Source organism: Dasypus novemcinctus, chromosome 1 (assembly GCF_030445035.2).
Source record: "Dasypus novemcinctus isolate mDasNov1 chromosome 1, mDasNov1.1.hap2, whole genome shotgun sequence".
NCBI classification, from domain to species: domain Eukaryota; kingdom Metazoa; phylum Chordata; class Mammalia; order Cingulata; family Dasypodidae; genus Dasypus; species Dasypus novemcinctus.
Genome location: NC_080673.1, coordinates 161,937,562 through 161,962,252, shown reverse-complemented (window position 1 = coordinate 161,962,252; position 24,691 = coordinate 161,937,562).

Sequence of the window (24,691 nt, the reverse complement as noted above, 5' to 3'; positions counted from 1 at the left end):
ATTATTTAAATCATTTCTTTGTGATTTTTTTAAATCTTAAAAAATCATTTTTATAAACTATTATTAAATACGTCAGTTTTCACTTATTAAAAACTGATTTTACGTGTAACAAAATAAATCACATTAAAATATCCATTGCCATTTTCAATGTTTTGACATTTTTAATGTCTCAAGCAATCTGAGATAGTATGTACTATCAATGCTTTACCTAATAATTTAGGATTTTTCTCTTTCATAAGCAATAATCGGCAAATATTAGGTATGTGAAGTTTAACTTTAGTATCTCATTCTTTCTTTCTTTTTTTTTGTCCATCTTTAAAAAAAAGCCCTAGTCCTTTCTCTTCCAATATCAAAAAACAACCTCAAGAAAGATTCTGATGTTAGTAATTTACATTTGATTATAAATGTAATTTAATTTATTGCTACCTCCAAAGTAATTGCGTTTAAATGGTTTATTTACCTACACTACATCCTTTAGTCTTTTATTCCATTCTTTCATAACTTGGCCCTAATCAGGTATTGTAATATGGATCCTTGCAGCATTAACTTATTCACACTAATGATTATCAAGTCAGTGAACCATTCAAAAGGTCTGTATTTTTCAAGAAGTTCCCCCAAACTTAAGTCCTATATAATTCTACTGATTGAGCTCCAAGGCCATTTGCAAATTACTTTATCCTTTGTTCACTGTGAAAACTCCTTCAATGCAGATTTCCTCCAATTTTTATTAAATTAATTTATATGTTTGCAACACAGGGTTAAGAATTAACAAATAAATATGATTTCTAAATAATTACATAGATGCCTTTATACTATAACACAGCAAAAGGTTAATCCTGAAATTACTGAAGCTGGCTAGAGTGGTCCCACCCCTGTGTATGGTTACTCTAACCTCACCCTCGTGTATGCTTATAATTGTGATGGTAATTCTAGATTGAGCTCACCTTTGTGTATGCTTATTATTGGGATAGTAACCACACTGCCCTCCTCGGGTTAATATCCATATGAAAAACCATGTGACCTTTACTCTGTACTTTCCTATCTCAGAAACTTTATCTCTGAAAATGATTGTAACTGCCTAACTCTCTGGTTTGGGGTCCATCCCCAGCTTGTTCTACCCTTTAATGTTTATTAATGACCAAACCTGTGTCCAGCAAATTATTCATTTGTACTCTAATATTATAAAATATTAGACTATTGTAGATCAGGGAGGCAATTTTTGGGACTATCTAAGGTGATTGACCTACTTTGCTTGCACAACCAAATAAATATTTTCTAACTTTGAAACCCCAGTGTCTCAAGAATTGGCTTTAAAAACGCATCAGGAGGAAAGAACCCGCTTTTGCTCCACTTCATGCTTTCCCATTAAAATATTTTTTATTAAAGAAACTGTAGGTTTATAGAATAATTATGCATAAAATACAAGGTTCCTTTACAAAACCTCACCATCAATGCCATGCATCACTGTGGAACATTTGTTGCAATTGAATAGCACATTTTATACTTATATTATTAAGTAAAGTCCATGATTTAATTTAGGGTTTACAGTTTATGCAGTGCAGTTCCATTGGTTTAAAATTTTATTGTTTTGCCATATATATAATCTAACATCTCCCCTTTTTAATCACATTCAGATATATATTTCAGTATGCTGCCATCACCACCATCCATTAACAAGACATTTCCATCATTTCAAAGAGGAAGCCAATGCATTTTAAGCCTTAATTTCCCATTCACCTATGCTCACTCATACCTTGGTAACCTACAGTTTAGATTCTGACTCTTGAGTTTCCTTCTTTTAATTGTTTCAAATTAGTGAAATCATACAAAATGTGTCCTTTTGTGGCTGGCTTATTTCATTCAACATAATGTCTTCAAAGTTCATTCATGTTGTCACAAGTTTCACAACTTCTTTACTTTCTATGGCTGAAAAATATCCCATTGTATTTATAAACCACATTTTATTTATCCATTCATTGGTTGATGAACACTTGGGTTGCTCCCATCTATTGGCAATTGTGAATAATGCCACTAAGAACATCATTGTACAAATAACTGTTCGAATCCCTAACTTCTATTCTTTTTGTTATTCACCAAGTAGTGGGATTGCCAGACCATATGGTATTTCTACACTTCGGTACCTGAGAAACAGCCAAACTGTCTTCCATGGTGGCTTGGCTATTTTACATCGCCACCAGCAATGAATGAATGTTCCTACAATTATTATTTTCCATATTTTTTATAGCAGTCATTCTCATGAGTGTGAAATTGTATCTCATTGTGTTTTTGATTTGCATTTCCCTGATAGTGAGTGATGTTGAGCATCTTTTCATATACTTTCAGAACATTTGTATATCTTCTTTGAAGAGATATCAAGTCCTTTGCCCCTTTTTAAATTGAGTTCTTTGTGTTTTGTTGTTAAATTGAAGGATTTCATTCTATATTTTGGATATTTAATCTTTATAACATATGGGGTTTCCAAACATTTTTCCCATTGTGTAGGTTGTTGTATTACTTTCATGATAAAGTACTTTGAGAAATGAAAGTTTTTAATTTTCCTTTTTTGTGATATCATCATCTGGCTTTGGTATGAGGATTTTGTGGGCCTTGTAGAATGGTGTCCTCTCCTGTTCAATATTTTGGAATAGTTTGAGCAGAATTGATATTAATTCTTCTTGGAATGCTTGGCAGAATTCCCCTATGTAGCCATCCAGTTCTGGGCTTTTCTTTGTTGGGATGTTTTTGATTACTGACTCCAACTCTTATCCAGGAATTGGTTTGTTGAGATATTCTAGTTTTTCTTGAGTCAATGTGCAAAGTTTGTGTATTTCTAAGAATTTGTCCATTTCATCTGAGTTATCTAATTTTTTGGTGAAGAAGTTTCACTGTATTCTCATGTAATCCTTTTTATTTCACCACAGTTAGTAGTAATGTTCCCTTTTCCCTTCTCCTTTTTCTCAGATATATGTATTGAGCCCAGGACCTTGTACTTGGGAAGCAGGTGCTCAATCACTGAGCTACACCCAATCTCATTTCTTCTTTTTTAATGTAAACATTTAGAGTTTTAAATTTCCCTCTCAGCATTGTCTTCACTGCTTCATATGTTTGATGTGTTGTGTTTTTATTTTCATTTGCCTCAAGATATTTACTAATTTCTCTTGTGAATTCCTTTGTAACCCATAGGTTGGTTAAGAGTATGGTGTTTAATTTCCACATATTTGAGAATTTTCCATTTCTTCCTCTTCTATTGATTTCTAGCTTCAGTCTGTTGTCAATGTATGATTTCAATATTTTTAATGTATTGAGCCTTGTTTTATGACCTAACTTATGGTCTATCCTGGAGAATGATCTAAGTGAACTCTAGAAGAATGCATATTCTGTTTTTGTTGGGTGAAGTGTTCGATATATGTCTGTTAGGTAATTAAGTTTAGAGTATCATTTAAATCTTGTATTTCCTTGTTGATACTCTGACTAAATGTTCTATCCATTATTGAGAGTACTTTATTAAGGTTTCCTACTATTAACATAGAACTGTCAATTTCTCCCTTCAGTTCTGTCAGTATTTACTGCGTAAATTCTGGAGCTTTGCTGTTAGGGGCATATGTATTTAAACCTGTTACATCTGTCCTATTGAATTGCCCCTTTTATCAGTATATAATAACTGTCTTTGTCCCACTTAAATGTTTTTGACTTAAAGTCTATTTTATTTTATATCAGTTTAGCTACAACAGCTCTCTTTTGGTTCACTAGCACGGTATTTTTTTTCTATCTTTTCACTTTCAACCTACTTGTATCTTTAAATTTAAGGTGAGTCTCTGGCAAACAGCATATAGTTGCATCATGCTATTTTGTCTATTCAGCCAATATCTGCCTTTTGCTTGGAGAGTTTAAACCATTTACATTTAAAGTTAACTACTGATAATACAGGACTTTCTTCTGCCATTTGCTACTTAGCCTTTTTATGTGTTATACCTTTTTTGTCCCTTACTTCTGTTAAGGCCTACTTTCATATTTATTTGATTTTTGTGTGTGTGTTGTATCATTTCTATCTGGATATAGCTTTGTCTATTTTCCTTTTGTTTACCATGGGATTAATATTTAACATCCATAATATATAACAATCATATTTGGTTTGAAACCAACTTCAATAGCAAGCTCATATATTTTTCTTAAACTTTTCTGCTCCTCACTTTTTTGTGTGCTTTTTACCACTTATATCTTATGCATTGTATGTCCAAAAATTGACTTATCATTACTTTTATTGTACTTGTATTTTAGCATCCATAGGAACTAAGGAGTGGTTACATACCAAAGAATACAGTACAATAATTCTGGCATTTGAGAATACAGTATAATTCTGGCATTTTTAATTACCCAAATGGTTACTTTTACTACAGACCTTTATTTCTTATTCTGCTTTGAACCACTGTCTAGTGTCTTTTCCTTTCAGTTTGAAGAACTACCTTTAGCATTGCAGGTATAGTGGGGATGAACTCCCTCAGCTTTCCAAAAATGTCTTAATCTCTCCCTTATGTTTGAAAGAGAGTCTCATGAGATTTAAAATTCTTGGCTGGCAGTTGTTTTCTTTCAGCACTTTAAGTATTTCAACCCACTGTTTCTCACCTTCATGGTTTCTGATGATAAACCAATACTCAATCTAATTGAGACACCCTTGTATTTATCACGTTGCTTTTCTTTTGCAGCATTCATAACTCTCTCTTTGTCATTTGCCTTCAATAGTATGACCAGTATATGATGGTTGTTTCTTTTTTTTCCTTTGTGTTTATCCTGTTTGATATTTTCTGGTGCTCTCGATGTGCATATTCCTGTCTTTTGTTGAGTTTGGTAAGTTCTCTATCATTATTTCTTTGAATATGCCTTCTGCCTCCTTCCTTCCTTCCTTCTTTCTTCCTCTCTCCCTCCCTTCCTCCTTTACTTTCCTTCCTCCCTCCCTCTATCCCCCTCCCCCCCCTTTCTCTCTCTCTTTCTCTCACTTTGTTTCTCTCTCTCTTCCTTCCTTCCTTCATTTCTTCTCCTTCTGGGACTCCCTCAATGCAAATATTGGTGTGCCTGGTAGTTTTCCAGAGGTGATTTAGGCTATTTTTTCTTGGATATTTTTTTTCTTTCTGATCTTCAGCCTGATTCATTTCAAATGCCTTGTCTTTGAGTTCACTTGTCTTTCTTTTGTCAGCTCTAATCAACTCTTGAATCTATCCTGGTCATTTTTCATTTCAGTTATTGTGGTCTTCTCTTCCAGTAGTTCTGTTTGGTTCCTTTTTAAACTTTCTATCTCTTTATTAAGACTCATATTTCTAAGTTGTTTTCCTGATATTCTTAAGTTCTTTCCCTGAATATTCCTTCAGTCCTTGAGTATTTTAAGACCACTTTAAAAAAAAATTTATTTTGGCACATGTTCACATTCTTGTCTTCTTTTTTGCTGCTTTCTGGATTTTTATCCTCTTCCTTTGAATAGAACATAATTTCCTGTTTCTTTGTCTTGTACTCTTTTATTGCTCACTGTAAATTTTAACATTTTGAAATGTTAACTCTGGATTTATGCCCTGAGATATCTGTTTCTTGGTTTTGTAATCAACTGGCAGTAAGACAAAGATTTTCTTGAGCTTTAGCCCTCCTATCAGGAGGGTCTGCATGGTAAATGCAGTGTGCATGGTTTTCCCTGTCTTTCTGGGCCTCTGTCTTGTACTGTATTTGTGCTTCTTAGATGTTCTGGAGTTATCTTGTTTGCAGGATTTGGGGTGTCCCTTCAGTTTGCTAAGTGACAGACTTCCCTCTCCCATGTGTTTGAAACCAGCAGACCGTCTGCTTCTGTAGTTTCTTATACTTCTTTCATTGTATCAAGCCTGGAAGGCAAATTCTGGGAGGAAAGGCACACCAGAGAGGACTTTTCCAAGTCAATATTTCCCAGCCAAACCAGTGCCGGGGATCCATGAAGGTGGCATAGACTGCCTCCAAAGTACCTTAGTTAGGGGATCAGGAAGGCCATCAAGAGTTCCAACAATGACTTCCCAGAAATGAGCTTCCCTACCTGTCCAGCAAATGCAGCTCTTCAACTAACTCTACCCACAGCCCTGAGGAAGTGCAGCCTCTTTAAGTCTCCACCCCCACCACCCCTGCCTGAAAAGGGTTGTAACAATGTTTGCCACAGTGATCTGAATTCACTAAAGAAAAGCTGCAACCTGTGATTAGCCATGACTGCCCCAGGTCTTGGGGAAGAGGATTTTTACGTTCCTTTCAGCACCAGTGAGCTAACCAGGGCTTGAAACCCAAGGCACCCTGCATTAAAAGTGGGGTATGGGCACTGGTAGCTGCCAGAGGGAGAGAGCAATTTACTGTTCTTTACCATAATTTATTAGCCTCTTCCTCCCACTTTCCCCTGGAGGTTGTACAATGTTTTTCTGGCCTCCAGAGATGCAAAATAGTTGTTTCAGACAGTTCCTCCTTGTTAATATTAACAGTTGTTTTGGTGGAAAGATTGAGTCCTGTTGCTCTCTACTCTACCATGTTCCCACAATCATCCCAACCATAATATTTTTAACCTATGGTTAGAGCAATTGCAAGTGCAGTAATGGACAGTTCATGCTTAGTAAGGCTTGCGCTATAGTTTGGTCAAACTACAACATTGTTCTTGGTGCATCTCACTTTTGCAATCAGAAAAATACAAGCATTCTGTAGTTTTCTCTCTTTTAATCTGCCTTGATTTTCCATAAGTTTGAAGTGATCTGTGCTTGCTCCCTTAAGTTCACTGACTTGACAATTCCTTGTTGGACTAAATAAACCTGATTTTTTTTCATTCAAGTCAAAAGATTTCTACTCCAATCAATACTATTGGAATGAATGTTTTTCTCTGCTATTGAAGGTATTTCAGAAAGCATAAATTTAGGGGGGATGGGGTCTTCTTAATGTTCTTGAAAAAGCATTACTTTGGCATCAGCCGTCATTGTACTTATATATTGGTATATAAGTACAAAGCAAGGGAATATATCATATTTTCAGAAATCCATTCTCTTCATTCCTTCCTTGCAATTACTTTAGGTAAGAACTTGCCATTTCTCACCTGGGTTTGTGCAGCAGCCTCTTAACTAGCCTTCCCACCTCCAATATTTAACTCCTAAAATTTAGTCACCATGAAGCTGTCTCTCTAAAATTTAGAACTAATTATGCCACTTCCCTGTTTAAATCTTTTAAAGGCTTTCTCTGACATGCAAGTCACTTCATGACCTGAACTTTACCTCCTCTGGCCTCATCTCCAACTAATTTTGCACATACTGTATGAAAAGCCAACCAACTGCTTTAACTTTCCTGAACAAACTCATCACTGACTCTCATGTCTCTTTGCCTTTGCCCTTGCAGTCCCCTCTGCCTCCAATACTTGGCACTTCTCTTCCCTTTCTAATTGACTCCTGAAACTTCAAGAATTAAGATCCTGGATTATCTCTCCTGAGAAAGTTTCCCTGATCCTCTTGTCATTTTGTTATGCTGTTCTCCTAAGAGCCAATGAATGGCTCCATAACAGCAATTACGGTACAGGACAACATATTTTGGTCTATTTCTATTCTGCTACATTATACTCTGAATCCCTGGAAGGTGAGATTTGTGATTTTATCTTTAGTGTACATACAGTGTTTATCAATGTAGATGCAATTAATACTTAGGGTGAAAAATGTCTTCATGTGGAAAATATTGTAACACTGCAAAATATTTAGCATTCATATCTTTAATCCACTGTTTGTAAGACCCCAAGTCAAATTTCCAAATGCCAATTAAGTGGGTGGTATCATTCTATATAATAACCGTTATTCCAAATGTATTATGACATTGCATTGTTCACAACTGAACATGTTTTAAAAATGTTTAATTTGTAATATTGCTAAGAGTTATTTTGTTTATGTATTTTGAGACACTTCAAAGTGTTTACTAAGCACATAGGCTGTTAGAGTTCTACTTATATACCAATAACATTGTTAGAATTTCCAGATACATATGAATAATAAAAATATATATTTTAAAATTAAAAAAATATTCCATAGCCAGATATTCCATGGTGTGACAAAGGCATAAATGAAAGAATGGGTAAATGAATGAATGAATGGGTGGATGAAAGAAAGAATGAATGAACATCTTTACCTTAAAAATAGAATTTTCATCTTGGTTTCAAACAAATTCTAAATGTTTAGTTGTCTTCCCTAAAATATATCCGATTATTCCAATGCAATTTACTTCTTTAAGGAAATTTCTAAGTGACAACTTTTAAATGATGTTCATGTTATAAACATAGATAAAATCTCGATTATTTTAATTTCCTAACCAGCTAATTTTTAAATTAAATAGGGTTTCTGTTGATTTTAACTTTGAATTTTAGCATATGTATAAACACAAATTTCATATGTAGAAATGATTTTCCTTGCTGATACTGCCTAACTTAAGAGATAGCTATTATTAAAATATGTCCATTACTTATGAAAAATGACATATGCCAACATTTGTTTCTAGGTATGAGATTGTATTTGAAAAGGTAGTACAAATTCCAACAAATCCATCCCCAGGACTGGTGAGTATGTACTGATTAGGCAGAACAAATACAAAACATTATGAGGTAGGCTTTTAACCATACTTTAGAGTTCCAAATCATGTCTTTTAAGTTGCATGAGAAATATCCAGATTATATATGTATGATGATAGTAGTTGGCTGGTCAGTAGAAACGTTTACTCTACCATCTCTTATTATCAATATAATAGGCAGTACCTGTTATAAAAAATAATTTGTACCTATGAAAGTTGTGAGTATACACAAGCAATGTCTTCTTAAAAGAAACCTATATAAACTTATACATTATCTGACTAAGAAATGTATATGTGTATGTATGGGTTTGTCTGTGCGCACACTCACACACATATACACTTGCCTTGGAAATATAAATTTACCCCTGATTTTCTTAGAACATGCTCCAAAAAACAAACAAACAAACAAAAACTACACCAAAAACATCAACAGTTCTAATAAAGAAACAACTCTAATAAATAATCTAGCAAAGCATTATGTAGGCAAGCAATACCATCCGTATTCTATACCTGGGAACCCTGTGGACTTCCACCTATAATTCTTCCATACTTTCTACCTTAGCCGTACTCAGTCAATTATTCCACCTTTTCAGAACTGCTGTTCTTCCAGTCCTCCACCCTTGATGTTAGAAACTCTAAAAGAGAAGTAGGTGAAAGTGGAAAAGCATGGGATTTGGAGTCAGAAGGCTTGGGTTTCTGTCATTTAATACCTGTCTGATCTTTGAACAGGTAACTTACCTTACCTGAGTCTGTTCCTTTATCTGTATAATGAGGATAAAAACAACATTCTCTTAGAAATATAGAAAAACTTAGCTATGTCCAAGTAACTAAACTGTCACCAGAATTTAATTTGTTCCTCATATCACGGTATTTTAACCTTGAGAGCTGGGCAACAGCTCATAACCAAAATATATCCAGGTGCATAGGTGGGAGCTTAAGATCTTTTAGAATTTAGTGGATATTTGGATTTACTCATGGAGAAAGCTGTCTTAGGGGAATGGTCCTAAAATAGGAATGAGTTTTGATACCTTATATGCAACAAAACTATGTTTCCCATATTACCTAGAAAATATCACTTCATTCTGTTTCCTTGGTTAAGTTCATCTAATTAGCAACTCATGTAGCAAAGGCAATAGCATCCATATTGTGTGCTGTTAATGCTCCTGATTAGTAAATAGGTAGCAGTCTCTTAAATCTTACAAGGAATTTGATTATGTTCTGTCTATTCTCCTTTGGCAATTCCTGAAGACAGTAATAGCTGAAGCCTGTCTGCAGCAGCACTCCCTGCATGCTGCTGCCAGATCATGTTCTCTCTTTCCTTCCTGAAACCTCCCAGCTTTGAATATCATGTCATCAGATTATATTACCTATTACCCATTTTTTGTGACTCCTACAGATTTCAAGTTCTTTTTCTCTCATTCCTTGAATATTTTAGCTTCTGGCTTAAGGTTACTTTTTCCAGCGTAAGTTTTGTTGTGGAAAATTTCAGTATTCATGTGCATAACAGTTTCAATATCCAGGCCAATCGGTTCTTTGAAATCTCCTCCAATGACTTGTCATTTCCCCACCTCAGCCAGTTAAACCCATATCCTATCTTAGACTTCGTCAATCTCAAAAGCTAGAAGACTTCACCAAAAAAATCTTAAAGTACTTCATTCCAGATCATTACTTCCTTTCTTTTCAGTTCATTCTTTCTGATACACCAACTCCAAAAATGCCAAGACCATGTGGTGACAGTTTGGTGTTATTTTATGAATCCCCAAACCCAAAAGATTATGTTCTTAAACTAATCTATTACTATGGGTGTGAGACATTTTTGATTGGACTATGTCAGTGAAGCATGAGCCAGTTTGGGTCTCTGCGCTCTTGCTGGCTCTGATATAAACAGAGACCCAGATAAAGGAAGCTGGATAGGGGCTCCTGCCTTTTGAGAAAAAGAACTCCAGTTTTACCAACAACTGAGTTGCAAGGTGAGAAGCCCTCAAGCACTCAAAGAAACCCAGGGAGAGATAAACCAGATGACAGATAGCTTGCTGTTGAACTCAGGAAGAAAGTGGAGCAGCCAAGACTGATAAAGGAGGCTTGAAAAAGGACAAGCCCTATGCCTGGTTGCCATAGCTGAGCTCCAGGAGATGGTAGATTCTGGAGGGGAAGGCAGAGACCTCAGCAGCCATCTTGTTTTCCATGTGCTTGGACAACAGGATCAATAGTAGCTGACCTTGGTGAAAAAGCACTTCTGATAGTGCCTTGATTAAGACATTTTACACTTGGAAACTGTAAGCTTTTACATCAAATAAATCCCTATATAAAAGCCAATCATTTCTGGTACTTTGCATCAGCAGTGCTTTGGCAAACTAACAGATAAATCATGATATAACATTAATTAACTCTACCACCTTTTCTCTGTCCCTCATCACTGGCATATCCTCAATTTCTGGATTAATTTGTAAATCCTTGGTCCATCCCCACAATCACTATCTTGTAATCACTCAACATCTGTGCTCTCCGCTCATTTCTAGAAGTTATTTGGAAAATAAAAAAGCAAACCCAAAACTCCTATCCTAGTAAAATCTAATTGTATGCATTCTCTATTCCTATACACAAGCAGTTGGATGTTCCTGTAGAAAGCACTCATCCATGCTAACTGGTCTCACTTCTGCTTTTGATGACAAATTTTAAGTGGATTTGTAATGATTTATGTTTAATCACTTATTCACACCCTTGCTCTCCTAGATAGGTATTTCATACTCTTTTCCTGCTCTTCAAACCCCCAACTCCTACTACTGCATATTCCCACTCTAAAATGAAACTTTTTCCTCAAACCTCTCATATGTCCTATCTACAGTCTTCCTGTATAAGAGCTTTCAATAATGACTACACTGGGTGACTACTAAATTTCTCTCTATCCAAACTTCTTCCTAGAATTGCATATACAGCTGACTACTCAGAATCTCACTATGAGATCTTTCAGACACCCCAAGTTTAGAACAAATCAAAACAGAATTCATCCTCGTCTCCCCCCAAAGTGCCATTTTCACATCTTCTCCATCTCTGTAAAGGTTCTCTTTATTCTTCCAGTTCTCAGGCCAAAAACTCTCATTCAAATGTCCAAATCACTACAGTTTCTCTCCAAGAGCTGATGTTCATATCTTGCCTAACTGCTTCTATCCTTGTCCTCTTCTACAACATATTCAATACTGAAACCAAAGTAATTCATTTAAAACTTAGCCAAGATTATGTCGCTCTTCTGCTAAAAATATCCGATGGCTCCCAGCTCACTCAGGAAAGGCAGAGTCTCTAGACCTACCTATATAATGTGAGGTCTGGTCTCATCTCTGGTCTCATCTTCTCCCAAGCTTTCTCTTTCATACTCTGCTTCAGTCACAGTGGCCTCTTCACTGTTTCTTGAAATATGGCATGTTTCTGCCTCAGGGTCTTTGCATGTTCTGTTCCTTCTCACTAAAATTCTCTTTTCCTACCTCTTCAAATGGATCCCTTAAAATTTTAAGGCCTTTACTCAAATACCACCTTCACAGGAAGGCCTTCCCTAGTTATCCTATTTAATATTGCAAGCCATGACCCTCTATCACAATGTTGACAATTTCTACCCATTGTCCTTGCTTCAGAGAACTAATCAATATGTGACATATACCTTATCTTATTTATTGAACTATTTCTTCTGACATTGCTACTTCTCTTACCCTAAAGTATATATAAGATTAAGAAGAGGATTTTTTTTTCTTCTTTTTCCATAACTGCTTTACCTCTAAAACCTAGAACACTGATTATAAGAGTGAGTAAAAATATTTGTTGAACAGATAAATAAATTCTAGGCTGTTGTAGCAAAGTACCACAGACTGGGGGTCTTAAAAGAACAGACATTTTTTTTGTCTCAGTTCTGGAGGCTGGACGTCCAAAACCAAGGTGTTGGGGGCCATGCTCCCCCTGTCATCCCTGGGGAAGAATCTTCTCCATGCCTCTTTCCTGGCTTCTGTTCATTTGCTGGTGATCATCGGACTTCAAACTGTGTCTTAGTCATCATGTGACCAATTCTCTCTCTGTGCCTCATGTGATTGCTGCACAAGCAGTAGGTTTGTCATAACTACTAAGTAACCCCAAGATTAGAGAAATCCAATTTTTTGTAGTGGGTTTCAATCAACCTGCCAGTCCTTTGCCATGTACAATGTGTCCTGTATATGCACCTGTCAGAGCATATGGAGGTGTAATAAGTACAAATGCTTTTTGTTGCCCAGTGGTTCTTTCCCATGGAGTCTTCATATATGGATGAGTCACAAACATTACAGGCTAATTTTTACTAATAATAAAGAACAGAAATTTGCCTCTGTGTTACTAAGTGAATTTCAAAAGTTTCAAGATCATCTTTATTTTAAAAAACATCACTTTCACACACTTTCATTCCAATACTGTCTAGATCATTGGAGCCCAATATTTCCCCAATTGCTTTTCCTGAATTGTTAAGATAACTGAAGAATAGTTCTGTTTTTTACTTGGTAAATTATCTGAAATTTTGTTCATTCTTGAACTTGACTTTGTGCTATGCATGTGACCCCAAATTTGCTAGTAAACGGGCCATTATGAAATATCAAGTAAGTACAAGATGTATTATTCCACTGAAAATAATTCTTCTTAAATTTCAGCCTATGAAGGTGATGCAGTGTCAATACAAAGTAATGCTTTTTTGTATACTTTATTTAAAAAGGAGAAAACAAAATAGCAACAGTTATTTTTATAACTTAGGGTCAGAGCATCTCTTAACTCACTGTGCCTTGAGAATGAAGCAATTGCATTGTATTTCATTGTTCAGTATGCTGAGACCACTGCAATTTCTTATGGAAGGAAGTAATGGCAGGTTTGCATTTTAGTTCTCTATCATCTTTCTTTAATTTGTTACAATATTGCTGGAATTTTTTGGTTTTAATATTTAATAATAAGAAAGTTTCTCTTCTTCACCCATTCTCTTCAGATAGCTGTCTTGCTTTTTAAATTATAGTCTATGATAATTCTGCATACTGTTGGTCCACACCACCAAATTCATCCTGGAAGATATCAAGTAAATGAAATATCCTGTAAAAGCAAAAAAAGTATTTCTATGGAACTCTGAAAGCTTAAAAGAGATGCAGCACTTTAAAATATAATTCTCAGAATCAATTCACATGATATTGTAGGGCATACTCTTCATAAAAGCAAAAATAAATAATATAAAATACAAATATGACTGTATAGCATTCGTTTAAAAATTACTGTACCCATATATATTAAGAATGAAAATAAAAATATCTACCTCAACATCAATGGTCAAAGTACTTAGAAGAATGAAGCAGAAGATACAAGATCCTTTAGTTTAGAGGTTCATATAATTATTTTTTTGTAATTCAAAAGCTAGTGTCATCCCTTCTACACAGCAGAAGTTCAATAATCATCACGTAAGAGAAAAATAACTAAGAAGTTAAGCAGACTTAACCTACAGACTTAGGTGCAGATTCTAGTTCTATACCTAACTAGTTGTACGACTTTGGACAAAATATGTAAACTCCCCAGAACTTCAATATTTGTATCTACATAATGAAGACAAAAACACATCCTTATTATCTCCATAATATTCAACATCAAAACTAATAACTTTTGAGCTTCGTCCAACTTACTATGAGTCAAGGACTGGAATACGCATTTTCTGAACATCATCTCCTTTAGCCCTTTTGGCAATACCATGAAATGTACTTTATAGTTGAAGAAACTGAGACCCATAAAAGTTATACAATGTGCTCCAGGTCACACAGGAAGAAACAGAAAGAAAACCTAAATTGTAAGGCAAGTATGTCTGAATTAAAAACCTGTCCTTCATCCAGCTATAGAATTAATTAAAAGACTGAATATCAAACTTTCTGGCACAGTCATAGAGTAGGTGCTGTGCTATATGTCCCTGGAGCAAGTCCCTAAACTGGGAATTTTATGGAGGTGTCAGGATAAGGGAGGGAGCAGGAGGAAGCACTTCTAACTTGTCTTTCCTCTATTTTCTTTAGTGGTTCATGCCATGTGTCTCCCATTTAATTTTAAGACAAAAAACCCCCAAAACCACTAATAAGCATGTGTAGAAGAGAGAAGAAAAGAGACTTTACCAAAGGGAAACATTTGCTAAGTGAAAACTGTCCCAAAGGAGCCAGGCAATTTTTAAAAAATTGTACTCCATTTCGTCCTACACCTAAGGCATAACACTGGTCTTTAGAATAGAATGTAATTGTCAGAAAGTATGAACTCTTTATGAATTTGTTGCAAAAACAGTATGTCTTCTTACTTGCTGAGCCTCTATCTTTGCTTCATTCAGCTTGCCCTTGCTCCTTATTGGCATTGCTAAACCTAGTCCATTTTGTACTATTTATGGACTCTAACCACAGACAGCAAAGTTTGGGTTATATCTGAACCTTAAATGCATTGATTCCTGTATTCCCAAAATGAAAGTTTCTTGTTTGTGAGAAGTTTGGTTTTTTGACTCACAATGTAACAGCTTTAGTCCTTCTACGAATATTTCTCCACCCTTAGCCCCAGTCTCATGTATTCCCATGGAGAAAGAACTACCTATTAAACATGTTTTCTTGCCATTGTTCCCAAAAAAAGGTATTTAGCAAGAACTTTTCAGATGTGTACTTTCCACAAGGCATTGGGATGCTGCTCCATCTGGACCCTAATTTCAAAACCAGTGCCAAAGACCTAAGATCCAGAGTTTCTTTCTTTCTCTTCTTCCTGATTCCCCTTGACCTTGGATTTAGGCCAGTCCTCTGGAGGTAGTCAAGGAGATGGTAAGATAGTAGGGCATGGGTTGCTTTTCTGAGCAGCTTTTTCGGCCTGGAAGATCCTCATTTTTTAAGGGTTCACAAACAAATGATCTGATTTACTCAAACCAGTAGTTTGATTTATTTTATTTATTTCCTTTGCACAAATAAAATTTTAGAAGTCTGTTCATTCAGTGATATACTTAGGGACAGGAGCAAACAGACAAAATTAGTGTGGGGCTCAGAGGAGTGGTCTGTGCCAAAACAACAGGCATAAATCCATTCCCTGCACACATCTGGGGGATTAGGATGGAAAGAAAAAAATAGAAATTGTTTCTCTGTTTTCCTGGTTCCTCCTTCTGCCTGACATCCACTCCCAATGACCCAAGGGGAATAGGCAGCTCTGTAGTAGGGTTGTGACAGCTGGTTCTTGCTGAGGACACAGTAAAGAGATCTGGGCAATCGTCCCTCCTTATTTCAACCCATACTCGCAAATTTATAGAGGACCCAGGTGTCGGGAAGGCAAAATTCAAATTTCAAATTTATATTCCCTTTGTTCACCAAGCCTGATGGCAGACACAGTGCCGTTCCAGATACATCATCTCCTACATGAGCACAAGGAAGAGTCCATCTGGTTTGATATGTGCTTTTTTCCTGATGAATATAGGTCTTTTTGTGTATATTTACCTTCCTTACAATTCTCAATGCTAAGATAGAATGGCTTAACTTCTTTTGAATTTATTGTTTAAGTTTTTTTTTTTTTTTTAGTGGTGGAGTGGGTGAGTCTGTCCTGACAGATAAACAGAATTGGCAAAGGATTTGAAAACGATATATTGCTCTTTGAACATGCTCCTGGGGTTTCAGCTCTGGAAACATTTTACAAACCAGTGATCTTGGAATTGCTTCTGTTGAAATTAAATCTCCAGTGAGTGTGGGCAAAGCTTTCCTCCCATGTTCCTTTTCAGAGGCAATATCCAGAAAGAGAGCTGGGCTCCTTCTGGACTTGCTCTAGAGCTATTTTGACAGAAGTTGCTTTTATTCTTTGTACAGGCATTGTTCTTGGCTTAATTATTATTTTTTTCACCACTGAGCCTTAGTATTTCTTCCTGCAGCACGGAAAACAATTCTGTAGAGAGAATGCTCCATTAATCACATTGATCCTAAGTTATTAGCAAGTGTTAATTACATAATAAAAAATAATTAAATGCATCCAATAACTAATCATAGAAACTCTACTGTACTTTCTTTGATCATCTGAAACTTGCTCTGTCTATATAAGACATTATATAGATGTCTTATGTCTAGTTTCTGAAATTATTTAAGGTCTAGATCACAATACTATAAAATAACAGCTTAGCCTCCACTAAAATAAATGGTTTCTGTTTCTCCTGTGGGCTATTTGCTCCTTTTTTTAATTTGCCCATTTATTAATTTCATATAGGATACAGACAGTTCTTCCTGATATAAAAATTATGTCTAATAGAACACGGTATACTCTACTGGGAAAACATGATAAATCATCTAATTGTTTAAAATCAGGTAGGTTCCTCTTTTCAAATCCTCAAATTGTAGAATTGAAATGAATATTAATCTCCCTGCTTTCTTTCATATTAACTTCCTAACAAAATGCCAATTAAATAATCATCTGTATCAGATATAAACACATAAGTGAACATTACTAATGTAAGTAAACTTGAGTCTATAAATAATTTATATACATACAGCTATACACACACAAATGAAACACTGAATCAGGAGAGAAGAAAATATTTCTTCATAGAAATGTAACTTGAATATTTGTTTATTTTCATGATCTCCAATGACATGAAGTTAAATTAGTTTTGATGTAAATACAAACAAAAAGGATTGGATTATAATTCTTCCCTATTTATCGCATTAAAACCTACCTTTGATATGATAACTCCAATATTTCATCAGCGTTTTCCTTCTTTTCTGCTTCCTATTTTCCTCTCTGTTTCTACCATTTATTTTTCTTTTGCTTTTTTGCCCTTCTTTATTTTTCCTGTCTTATTCTGTTTTTAAACTATTCTCTTTTGCATCCACCCCTTTTCTTTTTTCATTCTTCCCTTTTATACATCCTCCTTTTGTACTACCTCTTCTCCATATCTTTCCTTTTCATTTTAGGGCTTTTTATATTTTGCTGAATTCCCTCTTACTCCCTTGATTCTTCTTATCATCTTATAAAATTATATCATAGTTTTCTTTGTCTCACTGTATGAGTTTATGACTGCCCCTTATCTCTCTCTCAGCCCTTAAATGATTTTACAATTCATTGCTTCAGAATGTAAAAATCTAACAGGCAGGGATAGCATCATTAGTAAAGTCTGTGTAATGTGCAGAATGCCATGGGTGGAGAAGTAATTTTGAATAGTTCATCAAGTGAACTTACCCTTTCCCCCATCATTACCACAGCAAAAGGTAAATCTACCAGAAACATTTTTTTCTAGGCTTCATTTTAGATTTCATATTCAGTTATGTATCTTGGGACAGGAGCTTCTAAAAAATTTTTATTTTCAGAATTTTCTCAGCTCCATGAACCATGTAATAACAAAATGAAAACCACAGACAAGTGCCTTGCATCTCAGGCATGAGCTTTTCTGCAAAACAAGGAAATTAGTTTTATCAAGAAAAAGAAATCAGTATCTATGAGGCAATGAAGAATTAAAATCTTTGCTAAGATTGAGAAGTTTATATTCAGAAACTTCTGAATTTGGAAAATACACCCTCTTCTTATGAAAATGTGCAGTAATTAAGTCCTACTGCTAGGTAGATTGTGGCCAAGAGGAACCAGATCAATGAAAAGCATGGAATCTGAAGGAGGATTGAGTCTATTCCTCAGCATTTCTCTGAGTACTACTGTACTCTCCTTGGACACTGTATATCTCTACAATCATGTTAGTTCCATGCATTATCTTTATTGAACTCCAAATATTATTCAAATCCACCTCTGGGAAATGTATTATGACAATATGCTTTTTAAAAATATACATTTTAATTAGTTTATTTAAATGGGCAACATATTTTGACATTATAAAAAGATATTCATATGTAGGAGTTTGATATTATTTATGAATTCCAAATAAGATACTGATTATGTTTGTAAACTGGTATGTTCCTCTGGACATGATACCCTTTAATTGTATTAAATTCAAATGTTTCAGGTTTACTTGATTAAATCAAGATTAGGACTTTGATTCAACCACATCATTAGGGCATTACTCAGGGTTGAGTTCTCGGCCCCTTGATGGGCTGATAAAACAGACTTTCTCTCAAGAAGACACACAGAAGAGGATACATGGAAGAAAATACAGAAGAGAGATATTTGTCAGTTTTGATCCTGGAGCCCCAGGGAGAGATAAGCCATTTGCCTGATAGTTTACAGCTAACGAGACCAGAGCCCTGAGCAGCTGAGAACGCTCAGAAAGAAATGACCCCACCAGTCTACAGTTGTGATCAGAAGAAGCTGGACCCACATAGCCTTAAGAGGAATAGGAAGACTGAACCCTTGCAGAGATCGGCAATCATCTTGCTTTATCACAGGCCAAACAGACTTCGGTGAGGAAGTAACCTTGAGTTGGATTCTTTAGGGCCTTGTAACTGTAAGTTTCTGCCTCAGATAAGTACCCTTTCTAAAAGCCAACAGACTTCTGGTACTTTGCATTAGCACCCCTCTTAGCTGACTAAAACGTCATATATCATACTCATGGTGTTCCCTACAAATGGACCATTAGTGTTAGGCACCAAAAATTTAAGTTTTTTTTTTTTAAGCCTATCTCACTGGTTGTCCACAACCCTATTATTAGGCTTTGCATATCACCGTTTACAGTAAACATTTGCTCAGTTCATTAAAATTTGGTTCAGGGCCAATGAATTTGAAATTGTTCCTTTTCTCTTTGTACTCTTCATTGCATATTTTGTCAGTTATCTTACAGCAATTAGGTTACTACAATCTCTGTTGCCATTTAAAAATTGTCTGAATCTCTATTCTAATTATGGGAGTAAATATTCTATATATATGACAATATGTCTTAATTGAGACACTTATGAGAAGGAGTCAGGTGCCTGTGACACTGAAGATTCTGAATACGTGAGAGAGGTAGTTGTACTGTCTATGCGTCTAATGGAATTTTCCTCTCATGCCAGAATTTCAGCAAAAGCAAAAACCTAATGAAAAAAGGCTCCAAATATTCCCACCTTCTAAGCATAGGATCAGATTTGGTGACTACCTTAGAGCAGGGCCTTCTGGGATGCGATGGAACAGAACAAACCCCTACTCTTCACCCCACCCATTCAGTTAACTTAAGAGCAAGTTTCCATCTTGGAAGAACACAGCATCACAATGACAGCCTATTCTCTTCCCTCTCTTCTTGCTAAAGTTAAAGTACACGATGAGGACTTGAAGAGGATCGCTCATAAACATTTGAGATGCTGGCAAGGAGAGATCAACACTGCTTTCTCTTGACTGTGTATCAAACTATGGAAGCCATACTCCACTTGTACTTCCAATAAAATAGAATATGGGAAGAAAATTCTTAGAAAAGTAGTACCAAACCGTAAGGTAAGAGTGTAGAGGCATATTGTGAACACAGAGACTTATGCAATTTCTTATCCAGAGATTTCTAAAGGTAGGAAACCTGCTGGATCCTGTTGGAGTTCCCCATGAGAGCAGGGCAAACACCAGGTCCAATGCTGTGAACCTGGAAGGAAGATGAATGCAACCTACCACACCATTCATAAGAAGTTGTACAATGCGAAAGGGGATACGCGTGAGTTACAAGGATTCACATGAAGGCTTAGAGAGGTTAACAGAAGGATGAGAGCTATGGGACCCTCTATCTAAATGAGTAAATCCTGAGAGTATAAGGAGAGAGTATGTGTAGAGTATGTGTGATAGAACAAGATAGATAGAGTGCCAAGGATACTAAGGGAATGCTCTCATTCAAGAGGGGACAGAAGAGACAGCCAGAAGTAATCTGTGTGACAAGTAAAATTTAGGTACTGAGTAAACCTTTGCAAAGTAATTAATTATTACAATTTATTCATGTCATGTTTTCCATAATCTGCATTTGGATTACATAGTTCTTTGATGTAACATTCCAATATTGAGTATACAGCCAATGTTAATAAATTATCAAATGGAAGAAGTTTCAACATTCCACTGTGTAGATAAAGATAAGACAAATAAATAAAGAGAATGCAGCATCTCCTAAAATGAGCAAACAGACCATTTCAAAATGATGTAACAAAATTACATAACAATAACAAGAATCTCTGACATATAAAATATGAAACCAATGTATATGAGGTGGAACCAATGTATATGAGGTGCAAACCAATGTATATGAGGTGCAAACCAATGTATATAAGGTGCAGAGGTGCCCAAAGATGTACTTACCAAATCCAATGGATGTGTCATGATGATGGGAACGAGTGTTGTTGGGGGGGGGGAGAGGGGGGGTGGGGGGGTGGGGTTGAATGGGACCTCACATATATATTTTTAATGTAATATTATTACAAAGTCAATAAAAAATAAAAAAATTAAAAAAAAAAAGTTTATATAAAAGAAAAAAAATTAATAAATAAAATATGAAACATGACAGCTATCTATTTATAGGAAGAAAAGGTAAAATACTACTTGATTAAAATTCAGTTTCTTAATCCTGTCTTATAAGTCATATGAAAATAAAGGTTTAGGTGTATTTGCATAGAAGACAAAATCCCTGGGGAAAAAAAAAGAAAGGTCAGGAAGAATTTTAAAAATCTAAATAAGAATGTCAGAATGCTCAGGGAGAAGGTAAGGACCCCTGTGTTTATCAGCTTTAGGTAATTGAAGACTTTCTTCTCAAAGATAGATGATACGTTTTTATCTTTTTAAATTCATATATGTGGCCAGAAGCTTTTGCTGTTCCCTTGATATATAATCCAGATTTTCTAGAAATATTTAAGTATAACAACTTTCACTAGGAGTTTTTTTTTCATACTTTTCTGTTTTCTAAATGTAGTTGCAGGTATTAGAGACTGATGGATGAGCCTGTTAGGTGAAAGAAATAATTTAGCTTTGCTTGATTAATCTTGGTAATTTAGAATGTATGTATGATCCAATGGAGGGAAAATAGAATGGATCCAATTTAGTGAAAACATGTTATTATAGAGATTATTTATCATGTGTTTATTAAAAACTCATTGGTTTTTTCACATTTAGCTAATCTTTAAATTGCACTGATAGACACAGCCAGAGTGTGTCTATGCAGCCAGCCAGCACCAATCCCCACATCCAGTCTATTAGCAGGGGCCTTCTGAGGGCAGTCTTCTATGACTCCTGGATACGTCCTTGGTACTTTTCATCAAATTTATCCTATCTACATACACATTCTATAAAAGTAACTCTAAAAACTAAGATCAGCTATAGCAGGGAAGTGGAACTAGTGTTAACAGTTTAGGAAATTTTAGTTAGACAACTTTCTTTTTTTTATTATTGTCTTTTTGTTTTTTAAAGATAAATAGACAACGCAAAATGTTATGTTAAAAACAAAAAAAGGTTTCCATATACCCCACTCCCCGTCATCCCACCCCCGCCCCCTCCCTGCTCCTCCCACATCAACATCCCCTTTCATCAGTAAGTCACATTCACTGCCACACCACATGGACCATAGTTTACATTGTAGCTCACACTCTCCCCCAGTCCATCCAGTGGGTTACAGCACGATATAAAACGTCCTGTATCTGTCCCTGCAATTTCATTCAGGACAACTCCAAGTCCCCAAAATGCCTCATATCACACCTTTTCCTCCCTCTCCCTACCCTTAGCAACTCCCATGGCCACCGTCTCCACATCAATGATACAATTACTTCCATTGCTAGAGTCACAACAGTTTAGACAACTTTTAAAGAACGAAAGATGAAGCAGGTTTATGGGTAACTATTCCAAGATTTTTTTTTTTACTTTATCCATATAAAATAAAATCTAATAATCCTTATGTCAAAAGAGTATATGAAAACAAGCATATGATGATAAATAGGATTTCACTTAAAATTACTTAGACACAAGAAAGTTGACATGGTATGTGATGTGGGAGGGAAGAGTTATTGACTCTGAGATGCAGAGCACAGATAAGGAGATTAAAGCAAAATTAAATGGAGAGTATTAGTGGCATTTAATGTGGTTGCCAAGGTTTAATGTACTTATGCATAAATACTGGAGATAAAATGTAATTACTAGCTAAAATATGTAGTGCTATTAAAACAACTCTGAATGTTGTATTGCTGATTATATATGTACATATTTATCATGAAATAATTGTAATATAACTGGAAAATGAACATAAAATTTTAAAAAAGGTAAGTTACACAAAATATATAATTATAAAGTATTTAAGTATTTTAGATATATGAACATAAGAATGCATCTGGAAATTATCCTTCTCAAACATTTATTTTCCAATATTCCTTGATCAGGTAAAAGAGATGGTTAGGATAAAATTAATAATATTCCGAAAGACCATTGTCTAAGTCAGGTAAACAAGCCTTCTGTTTCACAGAAATCAGGTATGCAGAATTATGACTGGGAGCCTTAGAGATATGAGAGAAATCAAAATACAAGCACACTACCCCACCCCCACCATCTTTTTGAAGAAAGGAAGGACAGATTATCATGTCACTAATTACACAAATGCATTATTTCTTCATTTGTACATTAGGTAAGAGAGCATAAAGCCTTATGCTCAATATTTTCACAGACACTGCCAAAAATATTGAAGAAATAACTTCTGAGATAGAAAGGATACTACAGTAGAGTGGGTAAAGGGGCGGGGGGGGGGAGATGGAAATATGTGGGCTGAGAGTTACTATGTTAAAGATATATTTTAATTAATAAAGAACACTAATTAAAATGCTATAGAAAATCTTGACCATTATATTAGAACAAAATATAAAACATTACCAATATTAAATATTGATAGGTATTGGGCAAATAGATACTATTAAATAGAAAATTATAGACTTTTATGGAAATCAATTTACCATGATATATTAAAATTGTAATTGCATATACACATCAAACAGATTACCCCATATCTAAGGAACTATCCCAAAGAAATAAAATTTAAGAATATTGATATATACATATATATATATACACAGAAATATTCATATCAATATAATTATAACAGCAAAAACTGGAGACAGGTTAAATGTCCATCAATAAATTATGATATACCACAAACATGGAATATGATGCAATCATTTGAAATGAATAAGTACCTCTTTTTTTACTGATATGGAAATATATCCATTAAATTATTAAAAGGAAAAAAATAAATTGCAAACCTGTGTACATATTTGATTTAAATTTAGTAAAAAATAAAATATATAAGCATATATATACATATGAATTCATCCATAGATATTTATATAAACTCATGAAAAGTATAGTATATACACATTAAGAATTCAATTTTTGCAGGACTTGATGTTTAAATTCACTCAACCCTTAATTTCTTCCAAGTTCAAGCTAACTTCTGATACTGTGCACTAATCTTGTTAATTGCAGTGGTGTATATTTTCTGCTTTTGCTTTGCTTTTCATTTCCTCTTAAAGATATGTATTTTCTTAGTTCCCTCTTTCTCATTCTTCAATTCAATTTATCAACTGCCTTATTCTATCAAATATACATATGCATATATATATACACACACACACAAATACATATACATACACTTTACTAGGCACTATATGGATACAGATCTGATAAAGCCATTCTAGCTTTTAGAAATATTACATTCTAGGAGAGGAATGAGATAAGTGAATTAATGATTATAAAATATTATATTGTATGTTTAATTACAGAGGTGCAAACCATTGGTACAAACCAATGATCACATTACAGACAGATTAGCTCTTGTTTTGTCAGTCAGGAGGTGGTATTAATTTAAAGGAACAGTTATATCTTTATTGGTAAAGGAGAAAATTCCACATGGCAAAACAGCACATCAAAAGAAAATGAAGTCTAGGGATGTTTGTGATCAATGCTGTTTGGCTCTAGTGTAGAGAATATACAGGTGTAAAGTATGAAAGCTGGAAAAGTACAAGTGTTGTGGTAGTCAAGAGGATTCAGTTGATCGTAGTATTGAAGACGAGGACGTGAGACTCTTCTGAGAAGGAAGGTTTATTAACAGCCAGATGGGCCCAGCAGACTTGCATTCAAAAGCCAAGCCCTGAGCCGAGTTTTCAGGTTGCTTTTATACAGGAGACACCCCGGGTGGGGCCAGGAGAGGTTATGGCAAGAAAAGACTTTCTTTGTTGGA